This window comes from Thermobia domestica, chromosome 13 (assembly GCF_964235325.1).
Source record: "Thermobia domestica chromosome 13, izTheDome1.hap1.1, whole genome shotgun sequence".
Taxonomy (NCBI): domain Eukaryota; kingdom Metazoa; phylum Arthropoda; class Insecta; order Zygentoma; family Lepismatidae; genus Thermobia; species Thermobia domestica.
In genome coordinates, this window is record NC_137466.1 from 111,814,066 (window position 1) to 111,827,946 (window position 13,881).

General features: G+C 34.9%; 1 protein-coding gene across 2 annotated transcripts in view; it reads right to left on the reverse strand.

The window, feature by feature from the left end:
* Nucleotides 1-286: 286 nt before the first annotated feature.
* The window catches only part of LOC145668430 (uncharacterized), a 40,563-nt gene continuing 26,968 nt past the window's right edge, over nt 287-13,881 (reverse strand). For both annotated transcript variants that reach the window (XM_081736269.1, XM_081736270.1), the window contains exon 5: nt 287-1,776. The gene's annotated coding sequence lies outside the window, so the exon portion shown is untranslated. The remainder of the gene's footprint in view (nt 1,777-13,881) is intronic.

Consider the following 13,881-nt stretch of genomic DNA (forward strand, 5'->3'; position numbering starts at 1 on the left):
CGATACAAAACTTACAAATTGCGATGCACATATTAAATGTTTCGCATTTTGCTACGAAAAAGTCAATCAAAAAAAAAAAAAAAAAAAAAAATGCTAGTATGTATGTATGTCACACACCTCGTACTTTCCCAGAACCCTTCACTAGTTTTGAAAAGTTTTCTAAATCAACAGTGTTTATTATAGGAAAATGAGTCACCATGCTGCTATTAATTTATGGGTGTATTATGAAAATACTCTAACCACTCAAGCCTCTTCGCAGTTCAGAATCATAAAACTTGAACCAAAGCATTTTTAAAACCATTTATTATATATAAAAAATTAAAATACAGAAATATGGTGAAAACTAGTTTAACGTATATGCAAAAACTCTGAATAATTTACATTTTATACAATTCACAAAACATATGTATACGAGATCGTAATATAATTATGACACTAAGTCATAGCAGGTACATACACTTTGGTAATTTTATTGTCAACGAATAGTTACTGCATGCAATACATATGAACACATCAACAATTCGAAACTGCTTGGAAAACACTGCAGCTGCTGTAAATAATCTGGTATTTTCTCAAAAAGTAATGAGCACACTTTTGCTGATATGTATCAGCGTAGTGAATCAACTTCATCTACATGCTGAAAACGAGTTAAATTCAACTATTTCAAGATTTACTGCAAACAAAATAAGCAGTTTATACGAGTATTAGTTCATTTTTCATTACAAAGCTCAAATCTTCACGAAAAAAAACAAAAATGAAAACTTATGAAGTATTTGGACCTGTTTTTCTTCTGCTGTACTGTAGTTTCGACTAATTATTTTATACAATGAAATACATTAAGTATGATACGCAGTGAACGAAAACTTAGCGTACGAACACTAGGCCATAAAGTTATTTCTCTTTACAATCACACAAAACATCAATTTTCCTATAATTATCGCAATATCAGTTGGCAATTACCATTTCAAATTCAAAACGATATGTTGCGCTTGATATAGAATGAAAATCGTTTGTGATCCCAAATTCTCAACTCAAAGACCAATGCTTTCTACTGCTTAAGACTTTTCTTCTAGGACGGAACCTCTTACCAAACTACCTTCATACAAGACAGAAATAAACCATACAATCGTGAAAATGTGTGGGAAATACATAATTCCCATGTAACCGAAAACTGATATGCAAATTTAGTCAAGATATGTTATTGTCTTAAAATGCTTTTCTATAATTTTCTCCTAGTTTGATCATTCAGTTATAAGTATTTAGAACAGTGCTGATCATATATTGACAAATCTATCATTAAAACATTTTTTTCAATCTACCAATAACCACTAAATTCTCATTACTATTTTTTTAAAATGTACTAAGATTCTTTCCCAGAGCTTTGAAGTAACTATTATTGCCATAAAACCTGACAGTTGTTTGAGGTATTTTCTTTAATGCACAAAACCAAATTAATACTGCGTATATAATAATGTATAAAATTAGTAAAATAACACATTTCCATGCAATGAGCAATATCAAAAAGAATCATCCTAATCTATACAAAAAAAATGCAGGTATTCCTTCTTTCAGCAAGAACTTTTTTAAAAATAATTAAACAATTAATTCTTTACTTCTCTGAACTTGTTAAACCACAAGACATTTCATATTTGTCTTTCTATATGCGCCGCTTTCCGTGGTGAATGAATTATTGTAGAACTAATTTACACTTTGTTTACATCCCCTTTCGGCGAACTTCATTTCAAACAGCAGGCCAAGAACGACTAATTTCAATATCTGTAACAAAAATAACATTGTAATAATTCAGTGTATGCAGCAAGGAAACAAATATATTTAAAAATATATTCTCCAGAAAGAAGTTTGGAAATGGATCTGTAATAATTAGTACCAAATTTCACATAAGTAAATCTCAACATTAAGCGGGTTTGCACATCCAGGCTCCTAACTATGAAAACATTTACGATCACTCCAATCCCAATCATTTCACAGATTCAACCTGCTGTGTATAAGTTATTAGGATGTAAAATCGAATGTAATTTATATGAAAAAGACATGGGTCAATCCATGCAAAGTGATCGAGAAAAAAGAAAAAATGCCGCTTGACCTTTTCAAAAACATCTAATTTTTTCATGAATGTTTATCCTATATCAGGGTACTTCAAAATCACAATTAATTATTTTTTACAACATCGCATGGCGACGGAGCGGCTGCCGCCATTTTGCATTTCTTCGATTTTAGGCGTTTGCTTTGTTTTGAATATCTCAGCAAGTATTTGTCCTACCAAACTGAAAATAGCTGGACGTTTCCAACTCGTGCAGAGCTAAAACTTTGATCTCTGAACATTTTTGTCTAAAACCACTTGAACGGGGGTGAAACCAGGGCCGAAAGCAGCAACATTTTTGGACATTGCAAACATGTTTGGGAAGAGGAAGCAACAGAAGTAGAGGTCTAAATTTGTGTGTGCATGTAGTCCGGGATCATAAGTTAATACACAAAAATTTACAGACCTGTAGCTGCTCCCAAAGGCCTGACAAAATCGTGAAGTTGGAGAATTATGCCAATTTTGCATGTTTCACTGTCCAATATCTCCAATGGGCCTGGATTAAAAAAAAAAAAAAAAAAATCTGAAATTTTGGAAATAGTAAGTCCTTTAGTATACCGTAACACACAACCGTTGTTCATAGATTCAACTGGAAATTCGTTGTTGTGAAGTAAAATAAAATAGGATGAATGGTTAATCCAGTCTCTCAAGCTCGTTTCTTTTCCCTAGTAGTAACACTGTCTTATTACACCCACAGTAGCACTGATGAAGAATGCCGCTATCAACAGAAGGCCAGGAAAGTCAAAATACACACTTGACAAAAATGTCCGGAAATACTCCTTGCCCTTGCTATATCAATAATATTCAAACAGGTTAATGTTTGTTTTAACTGTCAACTCATGTAGGAGACAGTTGTCCTTTCGTTTGATCTACATTCCACAGTCAGTGTTCTCAGCAAGTAAGTGTTCACTGAGCCTCTTTTGACTTTTGTATAAAGTGGTTTTCTGCTCCACACTTGTTTTTGTCGGTACGACTATGACTTTATGGTGAATATCTGGACATTACCGGTCTTGCAATGTATAAAAGTATTTTTCATATAAATTACATTCTATTTTACATCCTAACTTACATACAACAAGTTGAATCTGTGAAATGACTGAGGTTGGAGTGATCATAAATGTTTTCAGTTAGGAGCCTGGGTATGCAAACCCGCTTAACGTGAAATTTGGTACAATATTACGACACCAGTGACGTAGCAAACTTGAGAGACTCCCATGCAAGATAAAGAGATTGGATACTAGTTGCAAACCCAATTTTTATAATAATAATAATAATAATAATAATGATAATTATTATTATTATTATTATTAAGAACTCGTTTTCCTTTCAATATCTCTGACTCTGCCTAAGTGCATGTCTGCATATAGCGGTGATATGTGCACTTTTTCTCAATGAGCGGTTCCAAAGGCCAAAAGGGATGGAAATCTCCGAGAAGACAAAAAACCTTTTCATGATAAATTCTAGGTCAAGGTTCGAAGTACTTGCTATTTACAGGTGCTTTTCTGTTTCACTTTCGCAAACAGAAAAGTTCTTGCGGCTAAGAAATTACAATATATAATATGCAAATTTGCAAGTGGATTTATTTACATTGCAACTTTAGTAATAAAGAAATTGTCATTGGAAGACATTATTGTAAAAATTAAGTTTTATTTCCTCATCCATCGCAAGTCTTAAGGGTCCCCTACACCTTGCCCCCCCCCCCCAAATATCGAAATCGAAAATTTAATGTTGATATAGCGACGTCGATCTATTTGAGATATCGAATGTTGATGTCAGTATCGATATCGATAATATCAATATATCGACATATCACACAGACCTAGATCCGAGAAATAATGCTTGGAATATACTGGAATCAACAATCAAAATCTAAATATGTTCTTTCGTTTTTGTACCCAAGGTTACCTGAGGGATGAGGAATTGACCTCGAACAAAAATGAGATTAAGCCAAAAGATTTTATAAAATAAAAGTAATTATACTTTCCCCTTAATACAAAACTATTACTGTAATTTACCTTTTACTTCTGTTTTTAATTGTCATCACAAATCAACAACAGTGCCCATACTATACTTAGTAGAGCAATATACTCTATTATTTTTCACAACTAAGGAAACTGGAAGATGAAATTCCTGTGATTGGAATGTTCTACAAAAGAATCAATTCATTGTCCTTACTTCTATCAGTACTTTTGCCACAGACTGAGAGCTACAAGACTGATGAAACTAGAAATGAGAGACTCAGACTAAAAGACTTCTGCATTTTGCTGTTATTGTAACTTTTTTAAAATATAAGACCCCTATCCCGGGCTAATTCTGGCTACCGGGGTTTCAAGGTAATCGGTAGCCGAAAGTGCAAATTTGTTGATTCTTAAATCTCGACAGTTTGTTAGAAGATATTTCGCATTTTATGTTGCTATTTCTTCGTTACGAGAACACTTCGGGTTGGTTCTAATCATGTTGAATCACTGAACTTATACACTCCGCAGATAAGCCATGCAGCTAGCCCACTTAATATACACCTTCTTATACCTTAGTCATTTCTGGTCCTCTCTCTCCTCCTTTCTCACAAAATAAAATCAGTAACAACATGATCAGAATTCTAATTTCAAAGTATACATGTATTAGTATCAATATAGCAAAAGAATACAAATGAGACGAAACAAGATTCATAAGTTGATGTAGGGAGAAACATAAACACATCTCAATGAAAAATTGAAACCAAAGATCTGTTAGATGTACAGAAGTAAGAGAGAGAGAAAAAGGGACAGAAGAAGAAAAAGAAAAGGGAGTATAGATAAAAATATTGGACTTTAACGTAGTTAAGAAAAGAACCTAACATTATATAGTTTCGTTTCCAGTAAGGTAACAGTAACAGATATACCGTTGTTTATATTTTTCACAACTATTCGAGTATATAAAGGATGATCGAAATATTCATTAAGTCACTTTCAAAATGAATACCAAAATTGGTGGGCACACACTGTTTAATCGGATTAGCCTTGTAACTTCTCCAACCGCAAATGAATCTCTGTTGGTATGGATTATTTTCTGAGAAAAAAGATAATGGGAATTCTGATGGGAATTCGAACCGAGATTTTCCGTTTAGAAGTCTAGCACGATACCAATACACCAACGGTTACTCTACCCGAAACAATAACAAATGGTATATTGGTTCTATCTAAGAACAATAACATGAAAAGTGGATACTACAGATCAATTAAGTGTTTCGAGTTGTCCTAGTAGCTCCCATAGTTGATTTGTCCTTTCCCAACCAACAATCGTAAATCGTCTCTATCATGCTACAGGTGTTTGTTTCGACATTCTTACGGATTGCTCGTTCAGTATGAGAAGTCACTTTTCGATTCTCTTGATCACTTTGTGAAAAAATAAGCTTTGGTTTGGACAAGATTTGAACATACATTTTAAACCTATACTACTCGTAAGTCCATTACGTTACCCCTACACTATCCTGCCAACTAAAACTAAACCCAACTATAACTAAGTTCAGTTCTGCTCTTTGGAACGAATCATCTTCCTGTAAGGTTATTTACATCAAATTGCACGCCAAAATTCATGTAATCGACGACCTGGAGACAAATTAGTGCCCACTAATAAACAAAATAACAGAATCCAGTGAAAATTACAGAAATAACATACTATGCAGTAAATTCGGCATGCGATTTCAAAAGTACGCTTATTATTATTATTATTATTATTTATAATAAATGTTCATCTTCACTGTATAATTGTCACTTCAATGAATAATATTATGCTTCTATACTTGCGATACCACATACAAATACGTTATACGTAGACAATGTAGCAAACATTCTTTGAAGATTAGGCAGTTGTTCCATTTTCTCTTCCGTTTCTAGAAAATCCACACACGTATGCACGTGGTGTTTATCCACCAAAAATCCATGTGGCATGAGGATCGATCTTATGTATACATAAAAATCAGGAACAGTACTACACATGTTATCAGAGCTCCTCCGTGGCTAAGCGGTTAGCGTACGCGCCTTTGGCGTGGGAGGCCCGGGTTCGATTCCCGGCGGGAGCTCATGTGGTTCGGATTCCACGTTAATCAGTAAGTCCACGTCTCATATAGCCTCGCTGCTGAACGGGACGTAAAACTCAAAATCAACTCAACTCAACTACACATGTTATTATCGAATAACCTTGTGTGTAGCGTTACAAAAATATTTACTTACGTCTTCGTGCGAGTGGACATGCGTTCAAGTCCGCTAGGAACTATAGAACACAGTGGTTCTTAACATACTTCAGCCAAAATTGTCAAGTCCCATCGTTAGAAGCTCAACTGTTCGTTTTAGTGTTTCGTAGTAATTAATTTTGATAATGTTTAGTACCGACAGTATGTTTTGTCTTTGCGTATTGTTTTTATTCTTTTCTTTATTTTAAAAATATATCCAAATAAATGCCACCATAATTACCGTTATTTAAAAATAAACGCCATTTACGATTGGTTAAAAAAAAAAAAAAAAAGTTCCGACGTAGCTGCAAAAAGTAAAAACCAAAAGTGGAAGTTTTCGGGTTCGAACCCATAGTCATGGACAACAAAAGTATTATAACCACATACTTATCTGAATCTCTTTTTTACTGAACGTATCTAAGTAACTTGATTAATTACTTATTATGTTATACTTCAGTTTTACTCGTTTTTCCGATAAGCTATAACGACAGAGACACGAACACAAATATGGAGGACAGTTAAAATTTCAAAGGCTCTCTCATCGGGAAGCCACCCAGCTATGATGATTACGCTTAGTAGGATTCAATTTATTCAAGTTCTGTATTACTTACAGCAATTTTATGAGGATTTTTCTTTCCTTATGTTAGAGAACTTGAAAATAATTTTGATGCTAGACGATCATTGAAAAGAATACGAGTAAACACTGTGTACGTACTTTACCATTAGAATATAGTGTGCATTTGCTTCATTTCCCTTTGTCTGTTTCTGTCTTTGATAACGTTTCTTCATGTATTTCTTTCAGTTTCTTCATCTCTCTCTATTCATCTTTATCTCTTACTGATTCCTTCTCTTATACACATTCTCCCGTTCTGCGCCTGTGTATATTCCAGAGCTGAAAATGGTCCTTTTAAAAACTTATTGACAAAATCTAACTTAAACATAAAGGTCCGGCACACACGTTCAAATTTTCTGGAGTAAGAAAATAATCCGCATAAACTTGCTTTAATACGGATACTACAGAACTTGAATAAATTGACTTTTTAAGCGTAATCACCATGGCCGAGCGGTTTCAGGCATGTGGTTGTAATACTTTTGATGTCGATGAGTATGGATTCGAACCCCAATACTTCCACTTTCGTTTTTTACTTTTTGCAGCTACGTCGGAACGTTAAACTTTTGCTTTTTATCAATTGTAAATGAGTTTACATTCAAAATAAGATTAATTATAATGACATTTATTTGGATATATTCTATTGTAATATAAATAAAATAGAGTTGGTTTGTATGTCTGTGTGTGTCTGTCGGTTTATGTGCAGCCTGGGGACCAGACGAGTGGACCAGTGGACCGATAGTTACCAAATTTTGGTCACGGGCACCTTGGTGCGGGTCCCAGATCAAGACGAAGCGATTTTTTCAATATTCGAACCAGGGGGATCTCAGGGAGAGCATGTACCGGGACACATAAAAGTAGTTAAAAATGATTGTTGATAGTGTTAAATTCATAGTCTTTGCGATCGCTGAGGTCAATGAACCTCCGGAGGAGGGGGGAATATCGAAACATGTAAAAATAATCCAAAATGACCGATATTTGTGTTAAATCCATAGCTTTCGCGGTCGGAGATGAATAGTGGCACTTCCATTAGCGATTACTTTTAAATTCAGCTATCATTGTATGCGAGCCGGGGTCATCGAGGGGTACCAGACATGTAAAAATACTCCAAAATGACCGATAATAGTGTCAAATTCACTAGTAAAATAAGACTTTTTTCTTTTGTTGTTCAGTTTGTTTACATAAGATATTTTATCTGACCCGTGAGATGCGTGGGCATTTCCGCTAGTTTTAAAATACAGTAAAGAATAAGAACAATATGCAAAGACAAAAGCTATTGCCGGTACTAAACATATTCAATAATAATTACTACGAAATACTAAAACGAACAGTTGAGCTTCTAACGATGGGACTTACAATTATAGCTAAAGTATCTTAAGAACCACTGTGTTCTATAGTTCCCAACGAACTTGAACGCATGTCCACTCGCACGAAGACGCAAGTAAATATGTTTGTAACACTACACATTAGGATATTCCACAATAACATGTGTAGTACTGTTCCCGATTTTTATGTATACGTAAGATCGATTTTCATGCCACATGGATTTTTGGTGGATAAACACCACGTGCCTACGTGTGTGAATTTTCTAGAAACGGAAGAGAAAATGGAACAACTGCTTAATCTTTAAAGAATGTTCTCTATATTGTTTCCGTATAACGTATCTGTACGTGGTATCGTAAGAACACAAGCATATTGATATTATTGTCACAGACATGTGGAAGTGGATAATTGAAGGAAAAAGAATTTATTGACTAATTGTTTTTGCTGAAAGTGTGTGAAGTGATTGTGAGCAGTGTCACTGTGTTTCATAACACATTTGATACAAATATTGTGAAAGAGAGGAAAATATATCCCTCCATTTCACAATATGTTCTGTAATAGCAATCCTGAAACAAAGGAATGAAAATAGCATGTATTAATGTAGCCAACATAAATTTAGAAACATCCATACTGACTAACAAGAATAATGACCTGTATTAAGTCTTGTTTGGAAACGTAATACCTCTCTAAATAACTCAAAAGATGGATAATTGTGTACATTCAAGTGAATACACCAAGAAACAAATTAAATTGAATATAAATTTCTTTGACGCTGCAGGTAAATAGCTCCAGGCAAATGGTTATCGATCTGAACCCATATATTCACATAGTCAATATCGTGCAATGCTTGGTTATGTTGAATTTTGGATCGGATCCCATTGAGTACCCAAAATACAACTTTGTGGTGTTTTAGTACACATATGAGACTACAATGGACAATTTTGAACAAATTCAGAGGTACATTTCTATGCGAAATTCAAAATTCAAATCTTAATTTGAATTTTTGAAGTATTATTTTTTATTTTACAGGTTTTTTTCAATATAGTACAACTTGTAGAACAATCTTTAAGCTTTCCAATGGTGTTTGTTCCACGTCTCTAGTGCACATATTAATCATTTTATGACAATTTTTAATAATCACTGTAACTGAAAAAATTAAGTTTTTTGGCATTTTTGAACACACTGTATGGGGACACTTTCAGGAGGAGAAAGGTAATATTTGGGATTTTTTTCATCTCCCACTGTAATAAAGCTGCGCACCAATTTTTACAAAAATCTAAGATCGTCAGGTCAGATTTTGCCATTTCATTGGTTGATTTCACATGGAATGTCCCAATACCCAGACGCATGAGGCTTCGCCTTGGATCGGCGGCGAAGTTAACCACTGAAACATGCAATACATTCAGTGGTTGTCACGATATCTCATGAAGAAACTTGTACTTACCAGCAAATGACGAGACATCTATTCCTTCCCTCTACACAAAATAAATAATTATATGAGTATTTAGCACATTTTATTGTATAAATTAAAATTTGTTTTTTGTAATACCTATTTTGAAAGCTGCAAAAATATACAATTAAGATGTAAAATAAATAAATAAAACAAAGAAATAAGAAAACTACGACAATCAAATTGTATTTCATACAACTTACTCATGTACTGTTTCTATACTACTCTCGATTCCTTCTTGGCCATCGGCCTCCTCCAAAATTGAACACGTGGGGGCGGAAGGGTCAAGTGTGACACGAAGAAAAAAAGCTACTATAGAGTAGTATTTGTGATTGTAAGCTTCAGTGTTGATTGCATGGTGGGGTTATGAGGTTTTTTTGTTTAACTGTTTTCACTGTGTGGAAGCAATAATGTTGAATTTAAGTAGGCCTGTTTGAACTAAAGAAAAGTATGGATCTTCGAAGTGCATCGTAGATTGTGACTGTGATCCATGACAGCCTTGGTACAGCTGTCCTTCCTAAAAACCAAGACTTATTGTCGATCCACACAAGGACAGGAAAGACTTAACTCTTTAGCTTTAATTTCCATCGAAAAACGCATTATATGTTGCCTCGAGCAGAACTTGACCTCCAATTTGGACCACAAGCAATGAGGTCAGGTATGTTAGCTGGCCATTCGTCTACTTATTAAAGTCGAGAGTATGTTGCAGCCACGTCTGGGATGAATTCCCTTTATGAGGCGAAGCTGAATTGTCTTGTTGAAGTGCCAATGGGTATTTCAAAGACGATTAAGAAATTCAACTACAGATGTCAAAACATCAGATTAATAGTTCAGCCACGTTGTCGCTCAGGTGCTTTCTTATCCCATGATAAGAGTCTCTGCACCACACTGTAGGAATTATTGATCTCTGGGTGCGATCACAGAGGCTTCCTTGGGCGATGTTGCTTACATCCGGACATTTTGGGTGTTGGAGAATTCCTCAGTGGTGAAGCAATTTTTTTTTCCATAAACAAGATGTTCTGGTATGAAGCATCATCATAAGCTATCCTGCCATTATTTGCAGGTTACGTGACACAACTGAAAAGCTTCCGTGTTGCATGTCCTTCAGCTAACCTCTTTGTCTTGCACATTCGATTTTTCTGTTTTGATACCTTCCATCAACTGTAGCCTTCTTCGCCCTTCAATTTGTTTCTTACCACCATACCATCTGCCACGTCTCTCGTGATAAGTTCCTTTTAAACCGATTTTTCTTCCTCTTTTCAATTACATCTAAAATTGGTATTTTCTCCTCACCATTTCTAGCACGCTCTCATTCGTTTTCCGTTCGACTATAAAACATATCTTGTGCGAACAATAGCAGTGTTTCCTTTAGAACTGGCGCCTGCTGCCATTGACGACTGTCAGACAAGTTTACGAGCCTGTATGAATAACCTATATCAGTCGTTTCTACACTGGACTATGCCAGTAATCCCTATATAGGACATATCCATACTCATTCCCGCTTGTGCGTACCATCTACCGACAATGTATCAAAACTTTTGACTAGACCAGGTATCTGCAACTGTCTGCACATTTGGGGCTGCTGCTTCTTGTCGTTGGTAAAATACATTTTTGATGCCCAGCATTGTAAAAACATCTGTGATGTTGAAAAAAAAAAAAAAACTTCGTGAAAAAAGATAAGTGGCAGAAGTGTATGAGATGATGTGCGAAGGTAATAGTACGTCCATTTGAACGAAGAATATCAAAAACATGGATTGAACCAGGGTTGACTGGTCCAGCCTGCTATCCCTGCAAATGCAGGGAAAGCCCTCATCTAAACTTTAGCCAGTGGTGGGCCCCATTAAACTTCAAAGAACTACGTAGCAGGCAAATGTACTGAAAGACAATCTTAAGGAAGAGGTTCACTAGTAACGTTCTTATCGACGACATTTAATAAGTTATTTAACGAGCTATAACCTATCTTGTTCTTCAGATTCAAACTGATATTGATTAAAATGATGCAGGTGATGCAACTGCTGAAACTGACTGTACTGAACGCGTTATTGTTATTGAGTATTTAGCACTGTGTTCAGTATTACACGGTGAAGTAACAGTGAAACTAATGTCGACAAAGTTTATGGATGGACTGGGTCTTTACAAACAGATTGAAGATGAAGTTAATACGACAAAATTCTCAAGCAACTAATCATCGTTGGCTGCTTTGGTAGAATGGAGTGCTCAATATAACAGTATGCACCCACAACTGAAAAAAAAGAAAGAAAAAAACGAACGTTCAATATAACCACTGTCTGACGCATATGCTAAATTTGGTCATGATAAATGCAACAAAATGTTGCAAAGTCGCAAAAGACTTCCTTGAAATATTTTATGTGGCAATTGTTATCTAGAATTTATAAGCCTATAAAAGAATACTGGTGTTAATTAATTAAGTTCAATAAGGTCAGCTTCTTCATAGATTACAAAAAATCAATTTGATAAGGGTGAGGAGTAAACTTCGAGCCCTCAAGAGTATCTGATGTTTTTTTTTTTTTTTTAATACCTTTCTGATTTAGGTTACTGAACAGTTACAAAAATTATCTGTATGTTAGAATCAAACTTAAGGCACAAAACGAACGAGCTTAATTCTATTGAAACTAAAGGTATGGAGCTTGTTAAATATTTGCAAAGAAAACTGAATCATGCAGGATACGAGGTTGCATTTTAAACTTTCCTCCCTGCAAAGAGGAGCAGTGCGAATTCTTCAAGCAGATGAGCTTTCTAAAAGTGACTCAAAAACTTTTGATACCGCATCAAAAGTATTTGAGATAAGCATTTCCAACGTTATTTTAGATCTAACAATTAAATTATCGAAAGGAAACTATATACACATGCCGCAGTTATACTCTTTAGGCTAGCGAAGACAAGAAAACAGCAAGTTTTCAATATAGGTTTTTTAATTGATCCATTTAGTTCTTTTGATTCCGGTTGTAGGAATATATCTGTTCCGTTCGCTTCGTGATGTCATGTGGTCTGTATGCGCGGGCAAATATGAATGACAAATTATACGTCAAATGTTGTGCTGACAGTTCGTACGCATGGTAATGACGGATGTGTTTTATAGTATCAAGGCACGATATGTCGAATGACGTCGACGTGTTATTTAATGAAGACGAAATAAGATGTCTCAATATAAATTATCGACATTACTCTGTAATGATGAATTAAATAATTACAATGAGAAAAAGTGAAAAGGCTATTACTCACCGTAAAAAAAATATGTAGCAGAATATTCCTCTACATGAAACAGGTAGCGCTTTCGGAAGATGCTACTTCCTTCATCAGCCTGTGGTAATAGCCTTTCCGCTTTTTCTCATTGAATATAATCACCGCTCGCAATATTGTGATGTCATGTGGTCTGGTATGGTAAAACAAAATAATTACAGATTTTGTTTTACTGTAGGTTTGTTACAAATCAACAGAAATTGTAGTGTTAATGAGAAACAGTATAATCTATTGTCTACTATACGTGGTGATCGCTTGAAGGTAAGCTATGAGTGCTATAAACTCGAAAATGTGCATCGAATCTGAAGCAGTTCGCATCGTATCTGTGCATTGTTAGAAATATGAGTTTTATTGCGAATCTAAATTACAAATACGGGAAATTCTTTTAATATGTTACATGTTCGTGTTCGGTGTGACGAAGTACAAAAATACAAGACACGAGTGTTCATTTACTGATGCGTTAAGTAGTGCTACTATATGTGACTGGTTAAGCTTCCGTTGAGAAATGTGTTTAGAGGCTGTAATTAGACACACTATTCCTTTCATTGGTGAACTCATGAGATGGTTGAAGTGGATCATAAAGAACCGGTTCCTCGGAACAGTTCGTTAAATTATCACTAGGAACTAGTTCCTTATGAATCGAATCGGCCAGAAATCATGATGGTTCCGACTGTAATGATTCTATTATTATTTACACCATTCCACATTTCACGTATTAATACATTATAGAACTAAGCGAACTTCCTATTGTATCAGTTCTAAATGTAACAACGTTCGAAATACATTACGTAGTAAATAATAGATGAAACTACAGCAAGAACCACCACACTTTCACAATTAAAAAAAAAAAAAAAAAAAAAAAAAAAAAAAAAAAAGGCAAGCCCCCTAACCCCTCATTAAAATGAAAAAATTACAACTAACGTACA